At 37.3% G+C, this 21,077-nt stretch overlaps 1 pseudogene; it reads left to right on the top strand.

Annotated features, from left to right (window-relative positions):
* The first annotated feature begins 209 nt into the window (after positions 1 to 209).
* On the top strand, positions 210 to 19,535 carry LOC131395347 (putative olfactory receptor 5AK3; annotated as a pseudogene).
* Positions 19,536 to 21,077: the final 1,542 nt, after the last annotated feature.

Genomic DNA, 21,077 nt, shown 5'->3' with positions numbered 1-21,077 from the left:
AGTTTAGGATTTCAACATATGAAATTTCAAGGGACACAAACATTCAGTCCATATCATTGAGTCATTCTAGTGAAATATGAGACCTGAGGGTGATTGTGGAGACCTCCAAATTTATGACCAGCTACAAATGAGGGTGTCTCTGAGGACCTCCAAATTTTTGACTGATGTCTAAAATGATATCAGTCCTGGGGGATCTATTTCTTCAGACCATGCAGTTCGGCAAAGTTTTTGAAAGAGGTTACCCCAAGCAGCAGAGACACAGAGCAGGAAGAGTGAGATATAGGAGGAGAAAACCAAGAAAAGGGTATAACTTAGCTGGCTTACACCCTGAGAACTAGAACTCAATCCCCCAGGGGACTTTGATAAACTGTGTAGAATGTCCCACAGATTGGTCCTTCTGAAGGACAAGAGGCTAAAAAATTTAGTAAATTCCCCCGCTCTAATTGCTTGAAGGTTTCCCAAGATCTTCCATGGCTTCTGAGACAGAGAAGCAGAGAACCTGTAGGAAACCTGCCCCTAGTAGCACAGACAAAGCTGCCTACCATAGCTGCACTGAGATCAGCTAGCTGAGGAGATGTGGTGCAAAACACAGAGATTTCTGCTACTCCATATAACATAGTTCTCGCCAACGAGATGTAGGTAGAAGTCTGCTGGATTGGGGAAAAGCTTTGGTTTTCCTGATTCAGAACACATATGTGGTTGTCACCCTTCCCTCCTGGATCCTTTTTCATGCTTTGAAAGGGAAGGTGATGTCTAGGGCTGTGGTAGACATGTTAGACTGTGAGGCAACCAGCATTCGGGAAAGACTAAGCAAATCACAAAAGTGCGAGTCTTGGCTCCCAAACTATTGTTATGAAGGAAAATAAGTCCCTACTTTTAAACCAAAAGAAGTTGAGTTTTCTTCTCCTAGCAGTGGCACACATTCCTGAGACACAGGTGGTGCAATAAGTAATGTTGAATATCAATTCACCAGCCTTTTGACAATAACACTCCTTCATAGGTATGCTTGTTAATCAAAAAACTACACTTGCCAGTCCCGGTGGCCTAGTGGTTAAGTTTGGCACACTCCACTTCTGTGGCCAGGACCTGGTTCCTGGGCATGGACCTACACCACTCATGTGTCAGTGGCCATGTTGTGGTGGCAGCTCACATACAAAAAGAGGAACATTGGCAACAGATGTTAGCTCGGGAAGAATCTTCCTCAGCAAAAAAAAAAAAAAGAAAGCAAGCAGACTCACTGGATCTAGCTTTCTCCGTTCACTGATTAAATTAATGGTTTAGCCCTAGCAGTTGTGTTATAGCCAAACACAACTCAAAACCTTTATTTCATAGATTATCTGAAGTATTCTGTTTGTGTAAAGTACATCTGGAAGAAAGGGTGTATTTATCCAGGGCTGATTTTTAAAATGTTGAGATATTTAAAAAAAAAAAAAAGAAGAAGAAGAATGAATCAAGAGTAAATTTTTTATTTGAATAAAAAACAGTCAAAGTGATAATATAAAATGTGTTCAAATAGTAGTCACTCTATTTGTCACACTAGGGACCATATGCCCTGAAATTTAGATTAGCTTTGGATTTCTTTTTTTTCATATATCCATGTATTTTGCTGATAATGCTGATAAGGTCAATTTTCTAGACCTAAACACAGATTCTTAGACATGTAAAATGATGCTCAATCTGATTCATAACAAGAAAAAAATTTTAAAAGGTTGTTCTATAACAATGCAGCACAAAGAAAAAAAGTCCCTAATGACAGTAACGTCAATTAAATTTATCCTCTCTAGAAAGCGTAAATGTTCTTCAGCAGACAATAACTACTGAACATTGTTTTCTCCAATTCCATCTCAGCCCCTGGAACCTCAGATTCTCAAGGGAGCAAGTATTGATCCGTTAGGCCCCAGCTATAAACTCCCCAAGTAGAAGGAACCACACCGAGACACCTGGTGGGCAATCGGCCTGTACCATTTGTGGCAACAGAATTTGGAGGCATCTCTGGCATGAGTAAAACCAAGTGAATCCCATTTTTCAACATCAGCTGTGTATCATCCCAGGGTGTGCTCAAAATGATGGGGCAAAAGGGCCAGAGCCAAAGTTCTCATATATTTCACCCCAAGACCAGGAATAACCCTTTCATCCCTGGTAGCAATGGAAATGGAGTGAGGAACTGAATTGGGCTGAGTGTTGTCTGAGAAGGATATAAATGAACAGTGTTTGAAAGATTAAGTGAATGAATGAAGGAATGAGTAATATATTCCTTTAGTCTTTTATTTGCATGTATTATTAGTATCATTCAATGCCTGGCCCTGTGCTGGGAATTTTACATATATCACCTCACTTGAAGTCACATCACAACAAAATGGACTTCACTTCTTTCTCTCTCTTCCTTTTTTTCTTTCTTTCTTTTTTTTTTTTTTTTTTTGTTGTTGTTGTCGTTGCCAAGGAAGATTCGCCCTAAGCTAACATCCGTTGCCAATCCTCCTCTGTTTTTAGCTTGAGAAAGATTATCCCTGAGCTAACATCTGTGCTAGTCTTCCTCCATTTTGTACCTGGGACACTACCACAGCACGGCTGGTGACTGGAGAAGGTCTGCACCCGGGACCCGAACCCACAAATCCAGGCTGCCAGAGTGCATGGAGCTTTAACCACTTGGCCACAGAGCTGGGCCCATCTTTCTCTTCCTTTTTAAAATATAACGATATTTTAAAAATAAAAAGTGAAGAAGTTTATAAGTTTAATGACTTTCTCTCCACACCCCCATGCCCAAGGATAAGCATTACAAGTTTGGTGTGAATCCTTCCTGAGATTTTTGGGTTTTTTTATTTTTTTGGTGAGGAGGATTAGCCCTGAGCTAACATCCGTTGCCAATCCTCCTCTTTTTGCTGAGGAAGATTGGCCTTGGGCTAATATCTGTGCCCGTCTTCCTCTACTTTATAGGTGGGACGCCTGCCACAGCATGGCTTGATGAGCGGCGCGTAGGTCCGCGCCAGGATCTGAACCAGTGAACCCAGGGCTGCCAAAGCGGAGCACACAAACCTCACCACTAGCCACCAGGCCAGACCCCCTTCCTGAGATTTTTTGTGGATAAATAAAGAAAACGAGAAAAAGAGAGAGTGGGAGCGAAAGCAAGTTACATTTTTAAAGGAGCCACACTCCAAGTATTGTTCTGCAACTTGCTTTCCTCATTTGCTGATATGACATGAGCACATTTCCATCAGACTATATATTTATCTCATTCTTTTTGGACTATGTATTGATCTGTAATATGAATCTATTCTGATTTATTTAATTTTATTTCCAAATTTTTGCTATTGTAAACAGCGTTACGATGAACATCATTACCTTCTAAGTAATTCTGGGATCCCCAATTTATAGATGATGGAACTGAGGCTGAAGAGAGTTACATCTTTGTTTCTATGAAGTGTTGAGACTGGAACTCAAACGCAGGTGAGCCTGTTTCTTTTATACTGCAGTGCCAAATATAAACGAAGCTTCAGAAGCCCCAGGGTTCAGAATAACTTAAGCAAATTGAAAATACTCAGGTACTTGGCTTGCATGTGTGTATGTGTGTGGATGGGTGGGTGGGTGTCGGTGTGTGTGTGCTGTGTCCCTTGTACTGGTTTTCCATAGCTCTTGAAAAATGTCCTCCAATATGTCATACATTTTATATGAATTCAAAATGATTAAATTGCTGTGGTAATTGTCATTATCCTACCAAGATTCTAGTTTAAGTGGACGCATGATCAATTCTAACTTCTTCTCAAAAGTGCCTTTACCCACTGGATGAAAGCCTCCTTGAAAGGGCTGAATTTAATCTATTTTACAGCAAATTTTCCTAAAGGGGCAACTTAGACAAATATATTGGCCCTTAGTCCTCACTAAATGTTCAATTGAAGAGAATTGTTTCCTGTTGTATCACTACAGCGTTATCCCACTCTGTTTATTTCTCAGGATATTTTCAAGAACCAGATTGCCCAAGAAACATCAAAAGCAGATTTCATTTGCTATATTCCCCACCACTAAAGGCACATTCTTATCTAAAACTGACCATGTCATTTAGGGAACTACTGCTCTGCCTGGCGTTACTGACATCAGAGTGAAGGAGCCCTCTACTGATGTATCGGGGACATGATTTTTCCTTTGTGAGGAATTTCTATTATTGCACAATATTTAAGTTGTACAAAAATGTATTTAAAGTAATGTAACAAGCATTCATGTAGCCACCATCTAACTTTTGCAACTTGCTTTTTATTATTCAACATTTAATTTGAGAAATTTATCCACAAAGTGTTGTAGCACCAGTTTACTGAATTTTCACTGATTTAATAATTTATATTTTTTCTATGATCAATGGTGCTGCTATGAATATTCTTTTGTGTGTATAAGTATATTTATGTGTACACATATTCATACATATACTTACATGTGTATTATGTTGTGTATATATCCCTGCTTATGTGGTCAAAAATTTCTCTAGAATATGTACCAATGGAAATTCTGGACCATAGGGAGGCCATTTAATTTCACTAACTATTTCAAGTTTGTCTCCACATGATCATGCTAATTCATTTCCCCCCCAGAAATATGTGACTCCACATTCTCACCAAAACTTTGCATGTTAGACTAAGTGTAAAATTATATTTCAATGCAGTATTAATATAAATTATCTGATTACTAGTGAGTTGTGTGCATTTTCATATTTCTTTTGACCATTTAGATTTTTCCTTCTGTAATTATCCTGATTATATCTTTTGTGAATTTTCCCCTGGCATAATTTATAGAAATTATTTGCATGTACTGAATACTAATTCTTTGACATTTATATGTGTTGAAAACAAATTTTCCTGAGATAATATCCAGTCAGAATCTACTCTTTTCTTTTTTATAATGTTGGTATTTTTAATTTAGGTATGGTTGAATTTTTAATGTTTTATGTTTCATGTATTCATATCTTGTTTAAATTTTTTCTGCATATCTAAGTCATAGATATTCTGCTATTTTACTCTCAAAGCTTTACAATTTAAATCTTCATTCCTTTTGGAATTAATTTTTGTACAATGTAAAGTAAGAATACAATATTATTCTTTATGTGTATGAACATTTATAGCAACACAGTTTAGTGGGCCATTTTTCATTGGTGTACATGTACTGTGTCCCTACATCAGGCTTCCATAGACTTACAGGCCTGTTTATGATTTCCTCTTCTCAACTCCATTGATCTGTCTGTCCACCCTCACACTGGTACCCCATTGTCTTTATTATTATCACTTTACAATAAGTTCTGATATCTGGTAAGACAAGTTCCCACCTTGTTTTCCTTTAAAATTCTCTTAGCTATAATTAGCTCTTTTCTCTTTCATATAAATTTTATGTCTTTGAAGATGCACATAAAATTCTCTCGAGTATTTCATTGGAATTATATTGAATTTATAAATTCTTATGGGGAAAAAATATAATGTTTGTACAACTTGATCTTCAATGCTGATCGAAAATACTTTTTCCCTGCTTCTGAGGTTTCTTTCCTGCAAAGGGAGCTTAATTTGTGTAATCCTGTCTTTTCTTTCCCAATTTTATTCACTCAGTCCCTAGAAAGGTGGAGTGACATATCTGATTGTTAAATGTGAGAACCAACTGGCATGCCCTGCTCTGTCCTTATTCTCAGGACCAGCCTTCATGCTGAAGCCCTCATTCCCCTGCATTTCAGAGGCACTTCCCCACAATGTGCAAGAGGCACACCCCAGTCACTGCCACCAACACTGGATAGATAAGCCTGTCTGCTTATGGTGCTCATTAGAAGCAAGTAACTTGACTAATAAACTTAGTCTTCCCCTAGTGACTAAAGGTGATATTATGGTCTCCATATATACACTATCTTTGAGCCATCAACTTGTTCAACTCCTGGGAAAATAAGAGAATACCTATTCACTGGAGCCTCCTTTGAGACCTCAGCAAACGTTTGTTTAATTTATGGATGGATTTGATTAGTGAAGGTGTATTTTTAAAAGCTATATGCATCTATTTTACCAGTGACATTTGTTCTCATTTTTTTCCTCAAACTTGACTTACTTGGGTATCAAGGTTACATTAGTCTCATGAAATGAGTTGGGGAATGTTTTCTTTTGCAACTTATAGGAAAAGATTGCATAATATTAGAATTAGTTGTTCCATAAATGTTTGGTAGAAATATCCTGCAACATGATTGGGTCTAGTGTCTGTCTGAGTCAATTTTTAAACAACAAGTCTAATCACTTAATCACACAAAAATATTCAAATATTTTGCATGCACACACACAGAGACACACACACTGACTACTATCACTTTCTATCCTGTGAGTCTGATTTCTTTTTTAAAAAATAAATATTGAGAAAACACAAGTAACATTTATCAAATTATCCATATGATATAAAATGTCATGCTGCAACAAATACCGTGTGCCAGTGACCCAGTACAAAATGGAAAAAAGTTTTATTATTGTTTTTTACTATCCTGGGGAAATGAACTGGGGAAAGGAATGGACTTTATTCAATTATTTTTTCAAAATAACAAACCATAAGTCAAAAAGATGATGAATTGTTATTTCAAATCTAAGAATTTTTGCTTTATAAAGTATATCATACACAAAATTAATAGATAGAATATGAGAAAATCTTTGTCAAGTGAACAACTGATAAGAGATTCAAATCTTGGATAAACAAAGAACATCTAAAATCAACTCAATAGAAACACTGACAAAAAAAAATAAACAGGCAATTTATAAAACAATACAATCCCATGGTGGGTGCACTAGTTTACATTCCCACCAGCAATGTACGTGAGTTCCCTTTTCTCCACATCCTATCCAACACTTGTTGTTTCCTGTCTTGTTAATTATAGCCATTCTGACGGGCGTGAGGTGATATCTCAGTGTGGTTTTAATTTGCATTTCCCTAATAATTAGTAATGAAAATATTTCCATGTGCCTGTTGGCCATCTGTATATCTTCTTTGGAAAAATGTCTGTTCAGATCTTTTGCCCATTTTTAACTGGGTTGTTTGTTTCTTTGTTGTTGAGATGTATGAGTTCTTTATATATTTTGGATATTAACCGTTCTCAGATATATGGTTTGTAAATATCTTCTCCCAATTGTTAGGTGGTCTTTTCATTTTGTTGATGGTTTCTTTTGCTTGTGCAGAAGCCTTTTAGTTTGATGTAGTCCCATTTGCTTATTTTTTCTTCTGTTTCCTTGCCCCATTAGATGTGGTCATTGAAAACATCCTGCTAATACCAATATCCAAGTATATACTGCCTATTTTTTCTTCTATAAGTTTTATGGTTTCAAGTCTTTAATTCATTTTGAGTTAATTTTTTGTGTCGTGTAAGATAATGGTCTACTTTCATTCTTTTGCATGTGAGGATGTCCAATTTTTACAACACCATTTATGGAAGAGACTTTCCTTTCTCCATTGTATCTTCTTGGCATCTTTGTCAAAAATTAGCTGTTCATAGATGTGTGGGTTTATTTCTGGGCTCTCAATTCTGTTCCATTGATCTGTTTGTCTGTTTTTATGCCTGTTTTGTACCATGTTATTTTGATTACTATAACTTAGTAGTATATTTTGAAATCGGGGTGTGTGATACCTCCAGCTTTGTTCTTTTTTCTCAAGATTGCCTTGGATATTTGGGGTCTTTTGTTGTTCCATATAAATTTTAAGATTCTTTGTTCTATTTCTGTGAAAAATGTCATGGGAACTTTGATAGGAATTGCATTGAATCTGTAGATTGCTTTAGGAAGTATGGACATTTTGACTGTGTTAATTCTTCCAATCCAAGAGCATAGAATACCTTTCCACTTCTTTGTGTCATTTTCAATTTCTTTCCACAATGTTTTATAGTTTTCAGTGTACAGATCTTTCACCTCTTGGCAAAATTTATTCCTAGGTATTTTATTCTTTTTGTTGCAATTATAAATAGGATTGTATTTTTAATTTCTCTTTCTGCTATTTTGTTGTTAGACTATAGTAATGCAACTGATTTTTGTATGTTGATTTTGTATCCTGAAACTTTTACTGTATTCATTCACTACTTCTAACAGATTTTGGGTGGATTCTTTAGGGTTTTCTATATATAAAATGATGTCATCTGCAAGTAGGGACATTTTTACTTCTTCCTTTCCAATTTGGTTACTATTTAATTCTCTTTCTTGCCTGATTGCACTGGCTAGGACTTCCAATAATATGTTAAATGAGAGTGGCAAAAAGAGTCATCCTTGTCTGGTTCCTGTTCTTAAAGGGATAGCTTTCAGTTTTTCACCAATGTTATTAGCTGTGGGTTTGTCATCTATGGCCCTTATTATGTTGAGGTACTTTCCTTCTGTACCCATTTTTTTCAGAGTTTTTATCATATATCAAGGCTATATCTTGTCAAATGCTTTCTTTGCATATATTGAGATGATCATGTGATTTTTATTCTTCATTTTGTTAATGTGGTGTATCATGTTGTTTCATTTGTGGATGTTGAACCATTCCTGCATCCCTGGACTAAATCCCACTTGATCATGATGTGTGATCTTTTTAATGTATTGTTGTATTGAATTTGCTAGTATTGTGTGGAGGATTTTTGCATCTATGTTCATTAATGATATTGGCCTGTAATTTTCCTTTTTTGCGTTGTCCTTGCCTGGTTTTGATATCAGGGTATTCTTCAAAAAATTAGGAAGAGAACTACCATATGATCCAGCTATTCCATTGCTTGGTATTTATTGAAACAACCTGAAAACACAAATGCATAAAGATACATTCATCCTTATGTTTACTGCAGCATTATTCACAATAGCGAAGACTTGGAAATAGCCTAAGTGCCCATCAAGGGATGAATGGATAAAGAAGATGTGGTATATATACATGATGGAATACTACTCAGCTATAAAAAAAAAAGACGAAATCTTGCCATTTGTGACAACATGAACGGACCTTGAGGGTAATATGATAAGTGAAATAGATGGAGAAAGTCAAATACTATATAATCTCACTCATAAGTAGAAGATAAAAGCAACAACAACAACAAACACATAGATTCAAAGATTAGATTGACAGTTACTAGAGAAGAAAGGTGGAGGGAGGAGGGTAAAAGAGGTGACAGGGAACATGTGTACGGTGATGGATGGTAATTAGTCTTAGGGTTCTGAACATGATGTACTCTACACAGACATCAAAATGTAATGATGTACACCCGAAATTTATATAATGTTATAAACCAATGTTGCCTCGATATAAATAAATGAATAATAAATACAATAGAATCCCAAAATTCTAAGAACATGAGACAGTGATTGTATTTACCTGTAATTAAAAGGAAAAAACAAATAAAAATGAGATACCGCTTTCCACCTATTTTCCTGGCTAAAAAATATTAGGAAAATACCAATGTTCACAAAGAACTTAGGATACAGAAACCTCCATCTGAAGCTGGGTACCTGAGGGTTACTGTAAATATTCAATAAGATTACCTTTCAACATTTTATGAAAAGAAGTTATTCTTGTCAATTTGCTGTTTTCCTGTTTAACCTGAGGTACAACTCAAGGGTCACAAGGATTTATGAGCTTATTTTACAGAACAAAGAGAGTACTTTCAAGGATCACCAGATAACCAGCCCCCAGCTGTGGTTGATGCCCAGAAATGAGGTTGCCCAGGGGCTTATCAGGAGTGAAAGAAAGACGGATTACCCCTTTGTTTCTCTGAAACTCCCTCTGCCACACCCCTTATCTCTATAAAACCTCCTGCTTTCTTCTCTTTTTAAGGCAGATTTGAGTGGGTCCATACTCCTGTTTTCTTGTTTTGGCCAGTTGGAATAAACCTTTCTCCATCTCCAAGCACCAACATCTCAATGTTTGGCTTCCTATGCATTGGGCACATGAACTTGAGATCAAGAGGTTTGGTATCAATTTTGGTGAGCCAGCCAGGAGTCTTGTGCCTGCGGCTGGACGGCACCAGTGAGGGTTGAGGTGGTTAGTTGATCCCAGCAGCTGCCAAGGTGTCTTTGCCCAGGAGACTTCCCCTGTGGCTCCCCCCCTCCAGCTGGCATCAGCCGCCCTCAGCACAATGATTGCTTGGAGTGGAGAAACATGTTGGACCTTGGCCTACTGTTTGTCCTTGTTTGGATGTGTTTGTCTTATATGTGAGTACTTTCAGCTTTGTGTTTACTGGGTGAGTCACTACAACATGTACAGTCATCAATTCTCTGTATCTCTGTTTGCATTTTGTGTGGTTAGAAAGGAGGGACCCTCATTTGGGAGACATCCAGGGGATTGTTGGACATCACCTTCTGTTTTTGTCCTGCAGAAGTCGGATTTTGGCTTTGTGTGGGTACATTTGTCTTGTGTATGAGTCAGCTGTGGGGAACACTAATTCAATCCCTACCTGTAGCCTCCTGGGCTACAGTCTCCAAAACTGGGCAACTTTTAGCTACAAACCCATGAAAAAGGAAAAAGATACTGTTTTATAACACCACATGGCCACAATACTCTTTACAGATCCTTAAATTGGAAAAACTTCTAAATTGTAAAAATAATTAGAGAGCTCTTGTAATGACTAGTCTTAAGAACTTAATCAGATTTGGGGTCTCAGTTTCCTCTCATTGTCTTATAGATGCTAATGAAAGCTACCAGCCTACCCAGAGTAAATTGGTCTAGAGTTGAACTGTGCACTTGTAAATATGGACTTTATTGAATTCTTTGTGCAGACTTTTTAAAGGTACAATACATTGTCCTGAAGTTTTAGAACATAAAAATCTTTTGATTCACTTCTTAAGTTAAAATCTCCCTGATATAAAGAAGCAATTGGAAAAATGTAGCTGAAAGTGTGGGTCAAAGTCTCTTGTCATTCAGACTGTAATCCAGTTCTGTGGGGAACTGAAAACAACCATCTTTGCTTGCAAATCCCTGCAAGGCCAGAGGTGTGGATCTAGAAAGTGGTTCAAAGTTCACTTGTCCTTTTGCCAATCCCAAAGACTCGCCTGTTCCTCTGAAAATTTCTCATAGGTACTGGGACTGATGAGGCAAATATGCCCAAGAAACTCATCTTGGAGAAAACTTGAATGCTTTTTCTGTGCCTTTGTGATGTAGATTCTCTGCTCTCGTATTCTCTAGGACCTGAGAGCCATTATTTAAAATGACTGAGACTTGTTGATGAAGTCCTAATGAAAGCTATGATTAGATATATAAGATTGGATGGAATTAAGTGATTACACGTCTTTTGCATGATTGTGTGATAAATTGTATTGTGGGGATAGACATTGTGTCTCACTGGGGGAAACCTTCCCCCAGTATTAATATTGTAAAACAGCACATAAATCTTCCCTTCAGACAATGTTAATTAAACATGCTAAAGGAAGTCAATAGGGTTGCCTGAGCCCATACAATGTGAGAATTTTTTTGTTGTTTTTTGCTGAGGAAGATTTGCCCTGAGCTAACATCTGTTGCCAATCCTCCTCTTTTCGCTTGAGGACGGTTCATCCTGAGCTAACATCTGTGCCAGTCTTCCTCTATTTTGTATGTGGGTTGCTGCCACAGAATGGCTGATGAGTGGGGAAGGTCCGCACCCGGGATCCAGACCAGCAAACCCAGGCTGCTGAAGCAGAGTGTGCCAAACTTAACCACTAGGCCGCAGGGCTGGCTCCACAGTGTGAGACATTTTTCTACCTCCATATGATATGGCCAAAATTAAGAGCTCTATTTGATTTCTTAAAGTAATATATAAATTATTTCTAAATGCAATAGAAACTAACCCAAAAGTGTGTCAAGTTAACATGATATGAAATCATCTTTGTAAATGAAAGTGTGTTTAATTTTGTTTGTTTGATTGAAATAGGCATGTCCTCAGAGTTATCAGCATTGAATATGACACAGATATGCAGCCTGGGTTTACTAGTAAAATAAGCTCATGTTATCCCTGTTACAAATTTATCAGCAAAATAATAACTTAAAATGATAAGCTGATTTTGTCTAATGTCTCATGAAGTTTTTGTAGGGAATCTAAGCATAATTATTGGACACAAGTAAACTAAATAGATGTAAGTAAGATAAAATTTTTTGGGTGAAGTTTTTAACAATAATTATATGTTATGGTGTATGTACCAAACTTAAAAACCTTTTGGTAACTTGAAACTTTTAAGTTTTGCTAGGTCAAATTAAATGATTGAAAATTTATTGAATACCTAGATAATTTCCAAATAAAAAATATTAGACATTAATTACTAAATATAGGTTTGTCTACCTTTGGCTTATTACACAGAAACCAAAAGACATTTGGGTCAATTAGTAAAAATGTCTTGTGTTTAATTCAAAAGACTGTACTATGAAGTAGCATGTTTCTAGAAATTGTAAAAAGTATTTATAAATTTGCCGAGCCACAGGATGCTAAAGTAAAAGATGGTTTATAATTGCTTACTTCTTAGTTTTCAACAAAATTTAAGGTTTCTAAGGGTTAAAAATTCTAATTAATATATGTGAATAAAGCTACTAAAATTAGTAGGGGACACATCATTGTATTCAAGGAAAGTAAGATGTATCTTTTCAGTAAAAAGGTATTAAGAAATGAAGATATTTTTGTTTATTAAAAAAAGGTTATAGAAGGTTTATGGAAGAAAAACTCTGAGACAGGAATTTTGTGCATGGTCAAGTTGGCTACGATTAAAATTCATTCAATTAACTTAATGAATTTTAATATCAAAAGCTGGTACAAAATCAGAATTTGGTGGTTTTTTAAGGATAATTTTCTTAAACTTTTAGTCTGCTCTTGATAAAGTGATTCTGAAATATTTTTCTTTGAGTAGTCTACCAGAAGTGTATGGATTTTATGTTTTAGCAAAGTTAATTTCCTGTACTGTTTTTATGAGGTCTTTAATAACAGGACAGCTATTTAATTTTGTGCATTTGCCTGGAAATCTTTAATTGCCACTATGGTTAAATGGATAACTAAAAATTGTTTCATATGAACCAATGATATTGTGTGGGTAAATGTTATTGATATAAGTGTTTTATCTGTCCTGGTTATACTATACTAGTCATTATACTAGTTCTGCTTGTGTAAATATGTTTCATCTTCAGAGAGATTCATGGAAAGGACTCTGACATTTATTGTAGAATACAGATTTTGGATAAACTTTCAGATCATAAAACTGAACTGGGTAAGAAATTAAAGAACTCTTAACAGAGAAACTGATGACTTCATGAAACTGCTAAAAAAAAGATTGAAAATTGATTACATGGGACTAACTGAACTGATGAGGATGATTATAATTTTTATAACTTTCATTTGAGATATTGCTTATTTTTACTGTTTTATTTTCTCCAGATTTAAGGAAATCTTTTTCTCTTTTCTCTTAAGCTAACTATGACTTATAGTAATTTGGTAAATTATACCTTTGTAAGCAGAACTGAAATGTTTATCTTTTTCTCTCTACCTGATCCCTTCAGAATTTGGAAACTCTTAGTGAGTAAATATTCTTATTTTCATGACAATATAGTCATTTGCATAAGTTCAATAAGGATCTGTTCTACAAGATTAGAAACATTGGTTATATTACCAAGGCTTTATCTGGAATGTCTTATTTGAGAAAAACATGTGAGCTCGAATATGACAAGGCAGCTAAGGGACAGAGGTTGACTTCATGAAATAAAGCCACTTGGAAATATCGGCCTGGTCCCTTGCTTACAAGGTGCCCAGAAACCTTACCAGGTGAGTAAAGAAGATCACTTCTCTGGCAGGTGAAAGGAACCTCAGGATATTTTGCGGAACCTCAAGAGAAGAGAGGAATTCACCCAAATCTATAGTTGTTGAGGCAGAGTCCGACGACAAGTCCTGGGCTTTGCTTGGCCTTGCCTCGAGAGGCCTTTAAAGTTCAATCTGAGATTCCTCATAAAAAGTTCCAGAAAAACAGATTTAAAAGAGCCTATATGATCAATTGCTGTTCTTGCTATACTTATGTAAATAATTAGGCCAAGTTAACCAATTAGTCTTAATTTGGCTATCTTTGGTAAAAATGAGGGTGACATTAGAGAGAGAAATTATGTATCAGTAGAAACTATAATACACACTTGTGGATATTAGATTCTAGTAGATTGTCTTTGAGGTTTTTGTTTTCTATCTATGAACTGGCTATTATGCTTCCTTGTTGACTTTGACCCCCAAACCTTGAAGGATACTTAGATTATTAGAATTTCTCAAGAATTCTAATAATGCAAGTTGCAAAATATAACCTAGTACCTGAGAGTATTTTCTATCTCAGGTTGAAAACTTCATTCCTCAGTTTCCCCATCTTTGCCCCCTTTAGGAAGGAAGTAGCCAGAATGATCTATGCCCTGCTTCCTACAGAAATGAGGAAGGGAAAAAAGACAGTGGGGATTGAAGCCAGGTACCTGAGGGTTACTATAAATATTCAGTAAGATTACTTTTCAACTTTGTTATGAAAAGAAGCTAATCTTGTCAATTTGCTATTTTCCTGTTTAACCTAAGGGGTAACTCAAAGATCACAAAGATTTATGAACTTGTTTTACACAAGAAAGAGAATGCCTTCAAGGATCACCAGATAGAGAGTGACGTCAGCATCATGGCGGAGTGAGCTTTCCCGTGAATTCTTCCCCCACAAAATACAACAAAAGTAACAGCCACAGACAAACAACGGAATCCCAGACAGTCAAAAGCTGGAGCGGAGGGATCCACACTGCCGCACATCTGAGAGCGGAACGTGCTGGGCCCCCGGAGGAAGTGGGGAGAGGTAAGGAGAACTCCGCTCCCTCCCCATCAGATCAGCGATCCGGTCCGCGCGGCTCCCAGAGAGGGGGGAGGGGCGGCCCTCGGCGGGAAACTGCAGCTCTTCGGGCGCTCTCAACCAGTGGGAAACTCCCGCACAGAGGGCTCAGAGGAGCCACAGGGCTACCATCAACATCTGAGCAACCCAGAGAGCGGATAAAGAGGGGCAAACGAGAAGCCTCCCACGTCAGGGACCCAGAGGGCAAAAGAGAGAGCTCCCCCCTCCCCACAACCCGGAGTCTGCAGCTCGACCAGATCTAGCGGTCCGAGGCAGACCTGAATAAATTGGACTGGACCCGTGGATCGCAGTGGGGAAAAGAAACAAAACAAAACAAAACAAAACTGCGGATCGCAGCAGAAAAACTGGGGCAGAGCGCAGGGGGCTTAGACTACACAGCCCTTCACCACCACACAGTGGCGGCAGGTGGAAAGTGCAACCAGAGACTTCCAGGATGAGGAAAACCAAAACCAACACAGGAACCACAATGCAAAAATATATGAAATCACCAGACCAGAAACAAAATGACAAGCAACCAGAAATCAACCCCGAAGACACAGAAATCCATAAACTAAATGACAGAGATTTCAAAATAGCTATCATAAAAACACTCAACGAAATACGAGACAACACAGACAAACAATTCAATGAGATTAGGAGTTTCTTCACAAAAGAGATTGAAATCATAAAGAAAAACCTATCAGGGCTGATGGAGATGAAGAACACAATGGAGGAGATAAAGGAGAATCTGGAATCTTTAAAGAACAGAGCTGACAATATGGAGGAAAGAATTAGTACTTTAGAGGATAGGAATACAGATATACTCCAGATGGAAGAAGAGAGAGAACTAAGACTAAAAAGAAATGAAGAAAGACTCCGAGAAATATCGGACTCTATTAGAAAATGTAACATAAGAATTATAGGTATTCCTGAGGGAGAGGAGAGGGAAAGAGGAACAGAGAGCCTATTCAAGGAAATAATAGCTGAAAATTTCCCAAATCTGGGGAAGGAGCAGGAAATACCAGTAAGCGAAGCCAACAGGACTCCTATATATATTAACAGACAAAGGCCTTCACCACGACACCTAGTGGTAAGGCTAGCCAGGGTCAACGACAAAGAAACAATATTAAGGGCAGCTAGACAAAAACAAAAAATAACGTACAAAGGAACTCCCATCAGGCTCTCAGCGGATTTCTCAACAGAAACTTTTCAGGCTAGAAGAGACTGGAATGATATATTCAAAATACTAAAAGACAAAAACTTTCAGCCAAGAATACTCTATCCAGCAAAAATATCCTTCAAATATGATGGAGAAATAGTAACTCTCCCAGATAAACAAAAGCTAAGGGAGTTCATGGCCACGAGACCGCCACTACAAGAAATACTCAAGAAGGCCCTCAGGCCCGAAAACAAGAAGAGAAAGGGAACACAAAGCTTGGAGTAAGGAGAAAAGTAGGCAGACAAAATCAGAGAAATAGTAGATCTTTACCGGAATAGGTTAGCAACCACTTAAATACTAAACTCAAAGATCAAAGGAAGAAATTCACCAAAAATAAATTTAACCTCATCACTGTAAACACACAGCCACAACACAAGATAGAATAAGGTATAACAAGAGCAACTTAGAAGGGGAAGAGGAAAGTGACTGAATTGACTTAGTATAAGGAAATAGGAGGCTATCAGATAATGGACTATCTCATACAGAAGATTTTTTGCCCAAACCTCAAGGTAACCACTAAACAAATAATCAAATTAAAACCACATATGATAAACAAAGAGAAAACTAGAAGAATCATAAGACAGAACAACCAAACTGAATTGGCAGTCCAAAACAAATGGGACAAGAAACAAAGGAAATGCAAAAGAACCAGAAAATAAGTGACAAAACAGCAACATTCAACCCTCATATTTCAATAATTACCCTAAATGTAAATGGATTGAACTCTCCAATCAAAAGATACAGAGTGGCAGGATGGATTAAAAAGCAAGACCCAACAATATGCTGCCTTCAGGAAACACATCTTAGCACTAAAGACAAGCACAGGCTCAGAGTGAAAGGATGGAAGACAATACTCCAAGCTAATGGCAAACAAAAGAAAGCAGGTGTTGCCATACTCATATCAGACAAAGTAGACTTCAAGATAAAACAGGTTAAGAAAGACAAAGAAGGGAAATATATAATGATAAAAGGGACACTCCATCAAGAAGACATATCACTTATAAATATATATGCACCCAACATAGGAGCACCAATGTACATAAAACAACTATTAACAAACCTAAAAGGAGAAATCAACAACAACACAATAATAGTAGGGGATCTTAACACCCCACTTACAGCAATGGATAGATCATCCAGACAAAAAGTTAATAAAGAAATATTAGACTTAAATGAAAAACTGGACGAGATGGACCTAGTAGACATATACAGAGCACTCCACCCAAAAACAGCTGACTACACATTCTTCTCAAGCGCGCATGGAACATTCTCTAGGATAGACCATATGTTGGGAAACAAAGCAAGCCTCAATAAATTTAAGAGGATTGAAATCATAACAAGCATCTTTTCAGACCATAAGGCTATGAAATTGGAAATGAACCAGGAAAAAAAAACTGGGAAAGTGACAAGGATCACCAGATAACCAGTCCGAAGCTGCAGTTGTCAGAAGTCAGACTGCCTAGGGGCTTATTGGGAGTGGAAAAAACACAGACTACCACTTTGTTTCTCCTAAACTCCTTCTGCTACACCGCTTAGCTCTATAAAACCCCCTACTTTCTTCTCTTATTAAGGCAGATTTCAGCAAAACCAAGCTCCTGCCTTCTTGTTTTCACCAATTTGAATAAATTTTTCTCCATCTCCAAAAACTGAAGTCTCAGTGTTTGGCTTACTCTGCATTGGGCATATGAATTTGAGATTAAGAGATTCAGTATCATATTCACAATTAGTAAAAGTATCTACTGGTGCATCCATTATGGAAAGAGATCTGGAAAAACTTGGTCAAGTTAAATGTGTGCATACACGTAGAGTCAAAAATGTCCCTAGGAGTATACCAAAAGAAATTTTTCACAGAGTTATTTCTAGTAAGAAAAGTTGTAGGCAATCTGCTAGAAAATCACTGGGAAAGCACATAGGTATATTATGATAGAGTGGACAACATAGAGCATGCTACTGAATGTGTGGTCCATGGACCAGCAACACTACTTGGACCCTCTGTTTCTACTCTACAATGAGATAACTACTGAAAGTGAGAGTGAGCATGAAACAATTACAGAATTTTGACAATGCTGGGAATTTTTTATTGCTTTTTAAAAAATTATTGAGACACTACATACTGACAATTCTGCAAAGAAAATTATTTTTTACCATACATATTTTGACAAACAATTCTATAAAGGACTCTACATGTCCATGAGTCAATCATGACAGAGAAGAGACTAAGGAAAGGAAAAGGATAAAATGAAATTACGGAGATAAGTAGGAGCAAGGTCATATAGCACTCTATAGGAAGGCATGATTTCAGATATAATAATTAGTATTTATTAGTATTGGGGTTTCTAATTAAAACATAGGGAGCATAAAAGAAAGCATAATTAAATAAAGGTATATTCTTATATGTTCCCTAATTGATATATTTATGAAATGCAAATGACTTTGCACCCTGAGAACACAGCTATTGGTCCATGGCAATTCCCTCAAACTAAGATGAAATTATGTAAGTCAGGTATCAAGGTTTTAAATGCCAAGACAATAATCTCATAGAAAATATTCTCTGACTCCACTATGAAATCAAATATTATACCATTTATAATTCCAGAGTTAAAGGATCACAAGGGTCTTAGCTTTCTTTGCTCTTTTTTCTTTGCACTTTTTCAGCTGATATTTAATCTTTGTTATCCGTGAAACAAAACAATGGCACTGAAATATCTGAGTTCATTCTCCTGGGATTTGCTGGCCAACATAAATCTTACCATATCCTCTTCATAGTATTTCTAGTGATCTGTGTGGCCACCCTAGTGGGTAATATTGGCATCATCCTACTCATCAAGACTGATTGTAGCCTTCACACCCCTATGTACTTTACCTTCAACACTTGGTTTTGTTGATCTCTGCTACACCTCTGTGATCACTCTCAAGATGCTGCAAAACTTTTTTGGGAAAAAGCATTCAATCTCATTCACAGGATGTATCGTGCAATGACTAGTCTATGGTGCTTTTGTAACAAGTCAATGCTACATCCTGGCTGCTTTGGCAGTGTACTGTCATATGGCCATCTGTAACCCTCTCTGTAACTATCCAATACTCATGACTTAGAGACCCTGCGTTCAGCCCTTAATTTGTTCATACTTCATGGGTTTTCTAAATGCCTCTGTAAATATAAGTTTTAGTTTCTCATTGAACTTTTGCAAATCCAATACAAATAACCACTTTTTCTGGTTGAACCCCCAATTCTTGCCCTATCATGCTCTAATATTTACTTAAGTCTCGTACTACTAACAGTCTTTGTGGGGTTTAACTTGACATTCACTATGTTGGTTGTCATCTTTTCCTACATATATATCCTGGCTGCCATCCTGAAGATGTCTTCTGCTGCAGAGAGGAAAAGAACATTCTCCACATGTGCCTCCCATCTGACAGCAGTAACGTTTTTCTATGGGGCACTTTCTTACATGTATCTGCACCGTTGTAGCACAGAGCCTCAAGAGCAAGAAAAACTGTCTTCTGTGTTTAGTGGTATTATTATTCCTGTGTAACACCCCCTCATCTACAGCCTGAGAAACCATGTGTAAGAAGCCCTAAAAGGAGTTGGATAGAAGTATTTCTACTTTGAACCTCGATTTCTAACTCAACATGATTCAACAAGCAAACCAACAGTTCTCATTTATATTTCAACAGCAGAAGGTGTAGCAGATGTTTATGAGATACAAAAGCATTCCTTAATTATGTCAATAACATCTGAAGGATATTGAAAAACATCTTAAATATTAAATAAATAAGCTTCTAATTCATGTGTTTCTGAAAGAGAAAACATCTGATAAGATCTTTGATATTGCTTTTACACATTTTGAGGGAACCTTTTTTCAAATACCTGCCTTTAAAAAAAAGAAAAGGAAAAGGGAGTGTATAATAAATGTTGTTAAGTGCCCCTAACAACTATAATATAAAGACTCACCAGGACAAGAATCTTTTCTTGTCTTCCTTAGAGAGGTACTGTTACTCTTGCTATTACCCTATAGCAAAGCTCTTTTAGTATTGTAAAAAATAATTGAAAGGGCAATTTATTTGGAGAAAATGTGCAGAAAAGAAAGATAAAAGAAAGAACAGGTGAATGAATATTCATACATATTCAGACTTTAGGATCAATCTCTCTCCTTTCCACATAGGGTGTCTAACCAATTGGGAAACTGACAAAGGAATCAGGCAAATATAGAACATATAAGTTTATCACTGATAAGGTTGTAGTTGAAATAGAACTTGAATCTCCAGCTATACTCACTTGCAGGGGTACACATTAGGAAAACAATATCCAATGCGGAGTGTGGTGCTACAGAGCAGACTCATTTACCCAGAATTGATGCCTTATTTCTCTCAATCTCCATGAGTGAGGAGAGATGGAGGAATCCAGGTTAAACAATAGACATCATAACTGGGACAGTACATGAGTGTTCTATCCACTTGGTGTCTTGACATGAGTACAGCCATGTTTGGCCGTTCCATTAACCTACAGCCACCAGCACACAAAGAAATATAAAGCTGCCTTCTGTGTGGTGGGAACTGGCCTTTTTCCCAGGAACTGGCCTTTCTCCCACAGAGATAGTTTCAATTTGTAACATTTCAAGGTCCTTTGGCCATCACAGTCCGGGGCAGACTGGCCATCTGTGCTGGGCTGGGGTGATAATCAGGGAAAACAATGCACGTACACAACTCCCGGGCTGGGATGATAGCCAGGAGGCTCAGTGCATGTATGCCACTGATAACCATTTGTGCATGGGAACATTGAATTGTTGCTCTATAAACTCTGTAACTATTTACTCTTGAAACCACCGATGCTATGTAAACTGCTGGAGATTGAGGCCTGGTGAGAGTCTCATCTGTGGAGGGAATGCCCTGCCCAGGACCTGTGATGATTGGATTCCTGCCCAGCTGTGTCAATTGAAGGGACTCTTGCTGGCAGTGGGGCATGTATGTTGTGAGTAACCGATCTGACTTGTTCTCTTTTCAGTCAACCTGGTGTTTCTCTTTCCAGTTAATTTTTGTCATTTCCCTTCAGTCAATCTGGTGTTTCCCTTTCCGAT

The sequence above is a fragment of the Diceros bicornis genome, chromosome 31 (genome assembly GCF_020826845.1).
Source record: "Diceros bicornis minor isolate mBicDic1 chromosome 31, mDicBic1.mat.cur, whole genome shotgun sequence".
NCBI lineage: Eukaryota > Metazoa > Chordata > Mammalia > Perissodactyla > Rhinocerotidae > Diceros > Diceros bicornis.
The sequence above is the reverse complement of the archived record's forward strand: the minus strand, read 5'-3'. Positions and strand labels throughout refer to the sequence as shown.